This window comes from Bison bison, unplaced genomic scaffold, assembly GCF_000754665.1.
Source record: "Bison bison bison isolate TAMUID 2011002044 unplaced genomic scaffold, Bison_UMD1.0 scf7180017864034, whole genome shotgun sequence".
Taxonomy (NCBI): Eukaryota; Metazoa; Chordata; class Mammalia; order Artiodactyla; family Bovidae; genus Bison; species Bison bison.
In genome coordinates, this window is record NW_011494606.1 from 5,708,261 (window position 1) to 5,721,231 (window position 12,971).

The 12,971-nt window shown below is 41.4% G+C and overlaps 1 pseudogene; it reads left to right on the forward strand.

Moving 5' to 3' along the window:
• Positions 1-8,325: 8,325 nt before the first annotated feature.
• Positions 8,326-9,604, forward strand: LOC104984721 (annotated as a pseudogene).
• Positions 9,605-12,971: the final 3,367 nt, after the last annotated feature.

Consider the following 12,971-nt stretch of genomic DNA (forward strand, 5'->3'; position numbering starts at 1 on the left):
ACAGATAAGTATTGGCAGGGTGTGGAGAAAAGGGAACCCCTGGGCTTTTTGGTGGGAACCCAAATTGATACATCAAAAACCCCCATAAAATTAGTGGAGTTTCTAAAAAGAAATGAAATTAAAAATAGATCTACCAAATGATCCAACAATTCCACTCTTGGGTATGTATCCAAAGGAACTGAGATCAGGATCTCACAGAGATCTCTGCACTCCATATTCAACACAGCCTTATTCACAGTAGTTAAGATACGGAAACAGCCTAAGTGTCCATCAACAGATGAACAGAGGAAGAAGACCTGGAATGGAATATTACTCAGCCATGAGATACAAGGAAATCCCGCCATTTGCAGTGATGTGGATGGACCTTACTCTAAATGAGATAAGTCAGACAGAGAAAAACAAATACTGTATGATCTCACTTGTATGTGAAATCTATAAAAGCCAAACTCAGGGAAACAGTAGAGTAGAGGTTACAAAAAACTTTGGGAGAAGAAATGAGGAGATATTGGTCAAAGGGTACAAACTTCAGTTATAAAATCCACGAGTTCTGAGAGCCTGATATACAGTATGGTATAGCTAATAATACTGTAGTATATAACTGACTGTTGCTCAGAGTAAATTTTAAATGTTCTTACACAAAACAGAAATGGTCATTATGGGACAACAAGGAAGGCTTAGTTAACGCTATGGTATAATCATTTTACAATATATAGCTTTGTCAAATCAACATTTTGTACACAAATTTACACAATGTTATACGTCAATTCAGTTCAGTCGCTCAGTCATGTCCAACCGACTCTGTGACCCCATGGATTGCAGCACACGAGGCTTCCCTGTCCATTGCCAACACCCGGAGCTTGCTCAAACTTATGTCCATTGAGTCAGTGATGACATCCAACCATCTCATCCTCTGTCATCCCCTTCTCCTCCTGTCTTAGGTCAATTACATCTCCATAAAACATGGGAGAAAAAGAAATCACAAGAAGACTTTTTTTCCCTGTCAGAAAATAGGTCAGACCAGCTGAAATGTATTTTTATTTTTTCTATTTTGGTTTTTAGACTGAAAGAAAATATAGGCCTTTCTCACATTAAAACATATAGGCCTTCTGAGTATTTTGTGGGTTTAAAAAATTTTATGTAACTAACGCCAGCTTAATATGGGGGGAAAAACTAGAATAGTATAAAAAGATAATAAGAACCATTCATGAAACACTGCCATTTACATTATGGAGTCCTGTGTTCGTACTAGCCATGCTCACACAGTTAATATTTTAGGATCAGTGAAGTTTATGATATTATCAGCCTATGAGTTTTATTTTAGCAGCAAGTCAATATTTGCTTCTTACAAATTAAGACCTTTTATTCTCTTATTATGACAAATTCAACTGGGAAATTCAAAATAAAAAAAGTCAAGTTATGGTAAACAAAAGTTAATCCATATGAGGAAATTCCACCTTACGTTTTCCCTTTTTTTTTTTTTTTTTTTGCCATACCCCAAGTAGCATGTGGGATCTTAGCTCCCACCAGGGATCAGACCCACACCCCCTGCAGTGGAAGCTTGGCGTCTTAACCACTGTACCGCCAGGGAATTTCCTAATTCATTTTTATACCACATTTTCCTACTCTCTAGTCATGAGAGAACTCTGACTCTTTATTAAAGGCTTTTACTGTCATTAAAACTCCCTTTGCCTATAATTCATTCTGCCAGGTGGGGCTGACTTTTGTAATGTTTAAATAAACAGCTAAGGAATATAATCCATTGTCTAGATTTTGAAGCTCCTGTGAGTTTGGCAGCTGTTCCTATTGAGTAACTGAGTGAAGGGTCACAGTGGACAGGGTAACACCACCCTCCCCTCCCCCTTCAGAGGCAGTACATCCACTTCCTCAGTTCTAGATGTCAGACATTCCAAATGCAATGAAACCACTGGGTTATTTTGGGAGCCACATTTAATGGTCACTTGCCCTTCGTTTAAAGGAAAAGGTGCCCCAGCAAGGTGAAGGCTGATGCAATTTCAATTGCTGTCTAAGGATGTGGCTTCAACCAGACAGGATGTCAGATCTGGCACCTTTTTTTGGAGGGGAGTGGGGGTAGGGACCTCACCCTGGCTTGGCATCCGTGAGAGATGTGCTACTTTGCTTTTCTCCCTTGGGGAGCACAATGAAAGAAGATATACTTGGGACATACTAGCTTCCTCGAGGGCAGCTGTGGGGAAGGAAGTCTTGACTTCCTTTGCAATCACAGTCCAGGGTCCCGGATATTCTTAATCTCTAATCTGGTCTGAGATGAAACAAATCTTTCCCAGAACATTTATTTGAATGCTTGTCATCACTGGTCAGTTTTTTTTTTTTTTCCCCCCATTCTTGCTTCTACTCAATGGAAAACCCCAGCATCATCCTTTTCCTGTCAAGTGCTTTGCAAAGATTACAGGCAGGAAATTTAAAATGAGAGTGACCATTTAATCTACAGATTTGAGAGCTATGATAAAAGAATACAGGGCCTACACAGGTAGAGTCATTGTAACATCTATCAATCTTTTTATAATTCATACTCCTGCTCAGAGGCCAGGTCATCTTGTAGAGAGCTTAGAATTTGTCTAAAGAGAGTTTCGTCCCCACAAATGAGCAGTGCATGACACATAGTCTCGGGTTTATGTGTATTTTAAGATATTTTAAATTATATTGATTGGTACATCAATGTGTTTTAGCTCAGTTGGGAAAGAATCCACCTGCAATGCACGAGACCCCAGTTCGATTCCTGGATCGGGAAGATCGTCTGGAGAAGATGGATCGGCTACCCACTCCAGTTTTCTTGGGTTTCCCTTGTGGTTCAGCTGGTAGAGAATCTGCCTGTAATGTGGGAGACCTGGGTTCAATCCCTGGGCTGGGAGGATCCCCTGGAGAAGGGAAAGGCTACCCACTCCAGTATTCTGGCCTAGAGAATTCTGTGGACGGTATAGTCCACCGGGTCGAAAAGAGTCAGACACAACTGAGTGACTTTCAGTTTCACTTTTCACTTCATACTCCCAGGGAGCAAGGAATCTCTTCTCTGTGATATTCCAGATTGTTTTCATGGTACTGTCTCATAAAATATAAAATATTGTTATTGTCATTATACTGATAGCAATTTGGTGTCGTTATAATTACTACTGAGCCATACTGCTATTTATTCTTACTCCTGTGTGTGCTTTCTCTGAATAGATAGACCTTTATAACTAGATCCTTGTCTGGTACCTGATATGGGGTTTCTGTGTAAAGAGAGTGGGAGACAGTTCCTTTTAGAATTTTAGAACTTGAATTAAATAGTACAACTGAGCCTTGGAGGGTTTAGTGGTGCCCTTTGCGGTCACACAGCTAGTTAGGGGTAGAACAGGAACACATCTAATTCCCAGGTTAATGATCTTCTAGAACCTCTTGGTACCTTGCCAAGTAATAGATAGGTACAATTGGTTTTATTTGATAGTCATCAGGTAAGTTTGGCTGTGACATTTTCAAGTATCTCCAATTATAATGACACTAAAGATCTTGATCATGCCATAAATAATGATGATTGTTCCTTTATCTACCACCTCTTTCTGTAATTTTCATACTTACCTTCAATTTCAAGTGGCTTCAAACCACTCGAAATATGCCACATATTTGGCATAAGTTGAATGGTTTGAGTAGATCATAATCCACGCTTTTGAGTTCTAAGAATCTGGGGCCAAACTTAGAAACTGACAAAACTCAATGTCATTCATACTTAGTTTAAAAACTGTTGAGAAAAAACCAATTTCATATAATGTCCATAATGCATACAGTTCAAATTTATTTTAGGGAAATCATCAGAGATGTGCACAAAGATTTATATATAACAGAGATGTGTATTTCAGCATTACTCATAATTACAAGCTGTAAACACAAATTAATTTTTCTTTTATACTAACTTTGTTTGCTCTCTTTCAATGAATTCAGTGTTTTTTTCCCCCATTCCCTATCTTAGAAGAAAAAAAATCAAGAATTAGTTAACAGTAATTACCTTTAGAAAGAAAGACTTACTGAGTGGGAAGAAAAGCTTTCACTTTTCATTTTGTACTTTTTTTTTTATTTTGTTAGATTTTTCTGTCCATATAAATGAACTGCTTTATTTTTTAAAAATTTTCTTTGAAAATGTCAACAGGTATTTCCTAGGCAGGAAGATAATGGCAATTTTTGTTTCCCTTCTTTGAATTTCTCTGTGCTAAAAAAGTAATAAATTATGTTATCTTAAGAAACTAATGGCCCAAAATAGAGGATTTTATGATCTATCTACATGATGAAACTTAGTGCATCAGTTTAAAAATCTCTCTTTAAAATAATAATATAACAGCAGGGGAAAATGCTGCAAAAGTAGTGACAAAAGCACTTATAAAAATTATATACATATGAGCACCATTTTATTATCAAAATACAGTGTAAATACATATGATGGATAGAGAGAGGGAGAGATTGAGAGAGAGAGAAGAAAAAGGAAATATTTCAAGATGCTAACAGTGTTTATTTCTAGGGGGTAAAATTATAGAGAAGGAAATGGCAACCAACTCCAGTATTCTTGCCTGGAAAATTCCATGGACAGAGGAGCCTGGCAGGCTACAGGGGCTACAGTTCATGGGGTTGCAAAGAGTCAGGAATGACTGAGTGACTGAGTACACAAAAGTGTGGGTGAGATTATTTTATTTTTTATTTTGTGCTTTTCAGTGTTTTCCAGATTTTGTTGGTGAGTATTTGTTAGTTGATAGTGCCTCAGAGGGCTTCTCTGGTAGCTCAGATGGTAGAGATTCTGCCTGCAATGCAGGAGACCCCAGTTTGATTCCTGGGTTAGGAAGATCCCCTGGAGAAGGGAGAGGCTACCCAGTCTAGTACTCATGGTCTTCCCTGGTGGCTCAGACAGTAAAGAATCTGCCTGCAAAGCAGGAGACCTGGCATCAATCCCTGGATTGGGAAGATCCCCTGGAGAAGGGAAAGGCTACCCACTCCAGTATTCTGGCCTGGAGAATCCCCATGGACAAAGGAGCCTGGTGGGCTATAGTCCAATGGGCCACAAAGAGTTGGACATGACTAAGCACAGGGACAGTGCCTCAGACTGTGTCCCTTTTTTGTCTATGTTCTCTGCTATGTGCTCCAACATCTTTATGCTGATGAGTTCCCAATTTTATTACTGCTGGTCTAGACCTCTCCTCCTGGGTTTCAGACGTGAATGCGTGCTAAGTCACTTTAATTGTGTCCGACTCTTTGTGAGCCCATGAACTGTAGCCCACAAGACTCCTCTGTCCGTGGGATTCTCCAGGCAAGAATACTGGAATGGGTCACCATGCCCTCCTCCAGGGGATCTTCTGGACCCAGGAATTGAACCCACATCTCTTATGCCTCCTGCACTGGCAAGCAGGTTCTTTACCACTAGTGACACCTGGGAAGCCCCCTGAGTTTCGGACATATACAGCCAACTGCCTCCGTGGAATTTCTAATACTTAAATGTCTCAGTGGGCATCACAAACTGAAAACATTTCAACTGGAGCACTTGATTCCACTCCCTCACCCCTCCCTAACCATCCTGTTTCCTCTCTTTGAAGCACCACCCACATCCAAACTGTCAAAAACACTGAGGAGTCCTTCCTGGCCTTGGGCTCCAGAGCCTCCACTATGGCCCCTATCTGACCATACTGCCCACCACACTGGGAGGAGTCCTCAGGACCAAAGGGTCATGCCTGCACAGAGTCTATGTCCCCTACTTCTAGACCATTCTCTGGTTCCCCAAGACTCCAGAATGTCCTGCCCAAACAGTGCAGGGCCTCTTTCCCTGGTCCACCCTCCTGAGAACAGAGTGACATACTGTACCCAGGTGTAGACTCCCCCAGGCCCAAGAGGGGCCAAGGAACTATTTGAGGAGGTGTGGACAGAGCTTGGCTCATGGTCTGGATATCCACGCACCTGGGGTGAAGGCCCTTGCAGCGTATGATGGAGTTGGAGGGGAGAAGAGAAGGGGCAGCAGTGAGAAGAAAGCTAGGGGCCAGCTCTTCCCATGGTGCATTCTAGCACTCTAGGGAATCTGAGAAGTCTCAGTTCCAACCTGGACTTCCATATTGTTGTGAAAGTATATTTCTCAAGATAGGAGGACAGAACATATTTCATTTGATGACCTGAAGCTTGGGTGTCCACGTGGCCTCTTGCCCTGGGTCCTGCAAACATCAGGGGCGAGGCTGCCTATAAGTTCTGTCTCCCAAACATAAGGATCCTAACTGGCCCTCTGCTTTTCCTCCAGCCTCCTGAAAGTCCATTCTCCATAGAGCAGCTCGCGGATCTTCACAAACACACATTAGTCTGTTCAAGGCCCACCGGTAGCTCCAGTTCAAAACCCTCAGCAGACTTTTCAGCTCTGCCTCCATCAGACCTCACCTCATTCTACTTTCCCACTTAGTCACCAAACTCTGGCCACCGTGACCTTCTTTCCTCCTTCTGAACACAGATGTTGTTCCTGTTTACCCCGTGTGGAGACCCTATGCTTGGCCGCCCACTTCTTGCTACATACGCTGTGCCCAAGTGTCACTTCCTCATCCTCACTACATTGTCCCTGTGGGCACTCTTTGTCACAATACCACTTTGTTTTCTTCTTTCATTATCTTCTTTGTTTATTTACTGGCTTATTTTTTGGTTCCCTGTTGGTTTACCTCATCTGTTGTATTGGCCATTTTGTCACTGGCTCTGAGAACCATACCTGGCATATAGACAGACAATCAGTAAATATTTGTTAAATGGATAAATTTGTCCCTTCTCTTTCTTAACAGATCCAGTAAACAATGTCTCAGTTCAGTTCAGTTCAGTTGCTCAGTCGTGTGCGACTCTTTTCGACCCCATGAATCCCAGCACACCAGGCCTCCCTGTCCATCACCAATTTCCAGAGTTCACCCAGACTCACGTCCATCGAGTCAGTGATGCCATCCAGCCATCTCATCCTCTGTTGTCCCCTTCTCCTCCTGCCCCCAGTCCCTCCCAGCATTAGGGTCTTTTCCAATGAGTCAACTCTTCACATGAGGTGGCCAAAGTACTGGAGTTTCAGCTTCAGCATCAGTCCTTCCAATGAACACCCAGAACTGATCTCCTTTAGAATGGACTGGTTGGATCTCCTTGCAGTCCAAGGGACTCTCAAGAGTCTTCTCTAACACCACAGTTCAAAAGCATCAATTATTCGGCGCTCAGCTTTCTTCACAGTCCAACTATCACATCCATACATGACCTCTGGAAAAACCATAGCCTTGACTAGATGGACCTTTGTTGGCAAAGTAATGTCTGTGCTTTTTAATATGCTATCTAGGTTGGTCATAACCTTTCTTCCAAGGAGTAAGCGTCTTTTAATTTCATGGCTGCAATCACTATCTGCAGTGATTTTGGAGCCCAAAAAATAAAGTCTGACACTGTTTCCACTGTTTCCCCATCTATTTGCCATGAAGTGATGGGACCAGATGTCATGATCTTAGTTTTCTGAATGTTGAGCTTTAAGCCAACTTTTTCACTGTCCTCTTTGACTTTCATCAAGAGGCTTTTTAGTTCCTCTTCACTTTCTGCCATAAGGGTGGTGTCATCTGCATATCTGAGGTTATTGATCTTTCTCCTGGCAATCTTGATTCCAGCTTGTGCTTCTTCCAGCCCAGCGTTTCTCATGATGTACTCTGCATATAAGTTAAATAAGCAGGGTGACAATATACAGCCTTGATGTACTCCTTTTCCTATTTGGAACCAGTCTGTTGTTCCATGTCCAGTTCTAACTGTTGCTTCCTGACCTGCGAGGCAGGTCAGGTGGTCTGGTATTCCCATCTCTTTCAGAATTTTCCACAGTTTATTGTGATCCACACACGCCGAATGGGGGTGTGTGGACATGGGGGAGGAACTACCCCATGTCCAAGGAGTGGTGGCTGCATGGGCGCAGGAGGGCCGAGAGGAGCTACTCCACGTTCAAGGTCAGGAGGGGAGGCTGTGAGGAGATACCCTTCGTCCAAGGTAAGGAGCAGCAGCTGCGCTTTGCTGGAGCAGCCGTGAAGAGATACCCCACGTCCAAGGTAAGAGAAACCCAAGTAAGACGGTAGGTGTTGCCAAAGGGCATCAGAGGGCAGACACACTGAAACCATAATCACAGAAAACTAGTCAATCTAATCACACGGACCACAGCCTTGTCTAACTCAATGAAACTAAGCCATGCTGTGTGGGGCCACCCAAAACAGATGGGTCATGTTGAAGAGGTCTGACAGAATGTGGTCCACTGAAGAAGGGAATGGCAAACCACTTCAGTATTCTTGCCTTGAGAACCCCATGAACAGTATGAACAGTATGAAAACAATGTCTAAGGGCATATAGATTAAGTACCACGATCCAGTGTGATTTCTGCTTTATAGAAAAGCTTGGGTTACAGTACAGATCAATGGTGAATATTACACCATAGCCAGGTCTAGTGTCTCACCTGCCCAGGCTCTTTCCATAGCAATGGGTTACCTGCCTGAGGGTTCACTGAAACCCAAGAATATGTCCTCCTTATGTATTTTTCTATAGTCTTTGTAAAACTATCTATGGAATCGCCCTGTTATAGAGAAGGAAAAATCTTTATCAAGTTTCTGAAAAGCTCCATCTGTAATATACTACAATGCCCTCTTTTTTTACCCTTTTCTTTTTTGCTACACCTCATGCCATGCAGAACTTCCCCAACCAGGAATTGAACCCAGGCCCCCTGTGTTGGAAGCACAGAGTATTAATCACTGGACCACCAGGAAAGTCCCCAGGCAAAACCTTCTTAAAAAAAGAACCACTTATTGGCTTTCACTCAAAACTTCCTTTCATAACTTTTCTGTCCTCATAGGCAATAAAAAAATATGTACTTTTTTTCACATGAAATCATTTTGTTTTACTTCAAGCCTTTTAGCCATTTGCAATGTAAACATAAAAAGAAGCCCTGGCGGACCAGATGAGCCTTTTGCAAAGTGCTTGGATGGAAATCTTGATCCTTGGTGTCGTGTACCGATCTCTTTCCTTTGAGGATGAACTTGTCTATGCAGACGATTATATAATGGATGAAGACCAGTCCAAATTAGCAGGCCTTCTTGACCTAAATAATGCTATCCTGCAGCTGGTAAAAAAATACAAGAGCATGAAGCTGGAGAAAGAAGAATTTGTCACCCTCAAAGCGATAGCTCTCGCTAATTCAGACTCCATGCACATAGAAGATGTCGAAGCTGTTCAGAAGCTTCAGGATGTCTTACATGAGGCCCTGCAGGATTATGAGGCCGGCCAGCACATGGAAGACCCTCGCAGGGCTGGCAAGATGCTGATGACGCTGCCGCTTCTGAGGCAGACCTCCACCAAGGCTGTGCAGCATTTCTACAACATCAAACTGGAAGGCAAAGTCCCCATGCACAAACTTTTTTTGGAAATGCTGGAGGCCAAGGTCTGACTAAAGGCTTCCCGGGGCCATCCTATCCTGCACGCTGAAAAAGGGAAAATAAACCCAAGAGTGATGTCAAAGAAACTTAAGAGTTTAGTTAACAACGTCAAAAATCAACAAAGACTGCACTCATGATTTAGCAGCAAGACTATGAAGCAGCTTTCAGATTTCTCCCTATCTTCCTGATGAGTTTCTTCCTACCTTGATCTCATCTTTTCTCCGTCTCTTTTCTCACTTTCTTTTCCTCGTTATTTTTTTTCCTCCTTCCCTAGTCTTCCTCTCCTTCATTCCTTCCTTCTTCCTTCCTTCCTTCCTTCTCCTGTATCCCTTGTCCCTCCTGTTCTTATTCTTCCACTTTCTTTTAAACTTTAATCTCTCTAGTTGTAAGAAGATTTTCCTTCCTTTCTTTTTCTTTCCCTCCCTCCCTTCTTCCTTCTTTCTTTTTTCACTTCCTTCCTTTCCTCCTCCCTTTTTTCCTTCTTTCCTTCCTTCCTTCTGCTGCTGAACTTTTAAAAGAGGTCTCTAATTGGAGAGCTATGGAAGCCAGCCCTGCCAAAGGATGGAGATCTATAATATGGATACCAGTGAACTTCTTGTGAACCATAATGTCCCCAATGACTAAGGAATCAAAGAGACAGAAACGACGTACCTAAAAGTACAGTGCAACACACACAAATTGACTGAGTGCAGTATTAGATTCCACGGGAGCAGCCTCTAATTAGATGGCTTAAGCAACGTTGCATCGGCTGCTTCTTATCATTGCTTTTCCATCTAAATCAGTTACAGCCATTTGATTCCTTAATTGTTTTTTCAAGTCTTCCAGGTATTTGTTAGTTTAGCTACTATGTAACTTTTTCAGGGAATAGTTTAAGCTTTATTCATTCATGCAATACTAAAGAGAAATAAGAATACTGCAATTTTGTGCTGGCTTTGAACAATTACGAACAATAATGAAGGACAAATGAATCCTGAAGGAAGATTTTTAAAAAAATGTTTCGTTTTCTTCTTACAAATGGAGATTTTTTTGTACCAGCTTTACCACTTTTCAGCCATTTGTTAATATGGGAATTTAACTTACTCAAGCAATAGTTGAGAGGAAGGTGCATACTTTCACGGATGCAATTTATGTTGTGTGCCAGTCTGGTCCCAAACATCAGTTTCTTAACATGAGCTCCAGTTTACTTAAGTGTTCACTTGACACAAAGGATTAGATTACACCTGCAGTGACTCCGAGTGGTCACTGCACTTGGAATACAGATCCGTAGAGTGATCAGGAGCGCGCCTCTCTCCCTGGGAGGTCCAGTTGCCATAGGATTTCTAGCTGCCACGGTGGTTGGGAATGAAATACTGCCTGTTTGCAAAGTTACAGACTTTATCCCTGAAGGAGCTGTGAGCCAGTATTCACTTTAGAGGCAATAAGGCAAATGCCAGGATTTGGGGAAAAAAAAAAAAATCGTCAAAGACAGCAGACGCCTGACCAAATTCTAAAACCCAATCTTTATGAGTTGATTCATTTAGGAATGTTTGTTAAAATTAATCTGCAGTTTTTACCAAGAGCTAAGCCAATCTATGTACTTTTCCACCAGTATTGTCACAGCAAGAAAGTCAGTCAGGTTCCAGACTGTTAAGAGGTGTAATCTAATGAAGAAATCAATTAGATGCCCCTGAAATCTACAATCGCTGAATAACCAATAAACAGTAACCTCCATCAAATGCTATACCAATGGACCAGTGTTAGTAGCTGCTCCCTGTATTATGTGAACAGTCTTATTCTATGTACACAAATGTAATTAAAATTGTAATCCTAACAAACAAAAGAAATGTAGTTCAGCTTTTCAATGTTTCATGTTTGCTGTGCTTTTCTGAATTTTATGTTGCATTCAAAGACTGTTGTCTTGTTCTTCTTGTGGTGTTTGGATTCTTGTGGTGTGTGCTTTTAGACACAGGGTAGAATTAGAGACAATATTGGAAAAAAAAATAAATAAAAAGAAGCATTCTTATTTTGAAGGATTAAGACTACTGATTATAAAATGAAATAATCAGTTAATTCACATGGTCCTTCTTATTCCTCTTCTAACAATTGTGGTACTTCCTTTTTTTGTTTGGTTTTATTTGTGTTAAAATACAAAAAAAAAAAATGAAGAAAAATACTGATTACCCCTTCACTCTCTGTAAGGTGCTGGGCTGTGCTTAGTTGCTCCTTGTGTCCGACTCTTCGTGACCCCATGGACTGTAGCCCACCACGCTTCACTGTCCATGGGGATTCTTCAGGCAAGAATGCTGGAGTGGGTTGCCATGCCCTCCTCCAGGGGATCTTCCCTGCCCAGGGATCGAACCCAGGTCTCCCGCATTGCAAGACATTCTTTACCATCTGAGCCACCAGGGAAGCCCTTCTATAAGGTAACAGGTCCCAAATTCAGTGCTATATACCCTTTAGAACTGGGAACTCAATAAATACATTCAAATTGGTTTAAATTCTATTGAGGGAATTTTCTTCTATATGTTTAAAACATTTTTTATACTTTAAGATTTTTTTTTTACAGATCTATTGAGACATAATCATATGATAGGTGGCATACGCGGAAAGGATAACATTTGAACGATTTTGACATATGTGGACAAACCGTCACCACAATCAAGATAATAAACACACCCGCCACCTCCCAGCAGTTTCCTTGTGCCCCTTCAGAATCCTGCCCCTCTGCACCTGCCCATTGCCCCTACTATAATTTTCATTTTTTTAAATTTATTTATTTTCATTTTATCGAAGGGGCTTCCCTGGTGGCTCAGACAGTAAAGAATCTGCTTGCAGTGCAGGAGACCCAGGTTTGATCCCTGGATCAAGAAGATCCACTGGAGAAGGAAATGGCTACCCATTCTAGTAGTCTTGCCTGGAGAATCCCATGGACAGAGGAGCCCTGCAGGCTATGGTCCCTGGGGTCGCAAAGAGTCAGACACCACTGAGCAACTAACACTCTTCACTTTTGTAGTTGAATTACTAGGTTGTGTTTAATTTCTACTGTTCAACAGTGACTCAATTATGCGTATTTTTTTCATTATGGTTTATCCCAGGATATTGAATATAATTCCCTGTGCTATACCTTTTTTTTATCTATCCTGTATATAACTAGAATTTTATATTAATGGGATTGTATGGTATGTACTCCTTGATATGCTTTTTATTGAGGAGGGATTGTCTGGCTTCTTTCACTGAGCATACTTGCTGAGGTTTACCCCTGTAGTTATGTGTGTCAGTAGTTCATTGATTGCTAAGTAGTAAGTCATTTAATTGACACATCACAATTAATTCATTCACCTTTTGATGGATATTACAAATAAAGCTTCTATAAACATCTATGTACAAGTCGTTATGTGTATATGTTTTCATTTCTCTCTAGATACCCAAGAGTATAATGGCTGGGTCACATGGTAGGTGTATGTTGAACTTTTAAAGAAATTTCAAAACTATTTTCCAAAGTGTTTAAACTATTTTAGGGAATTCCCTAGTGGTCCAGTGGATGGAAATCTGTGC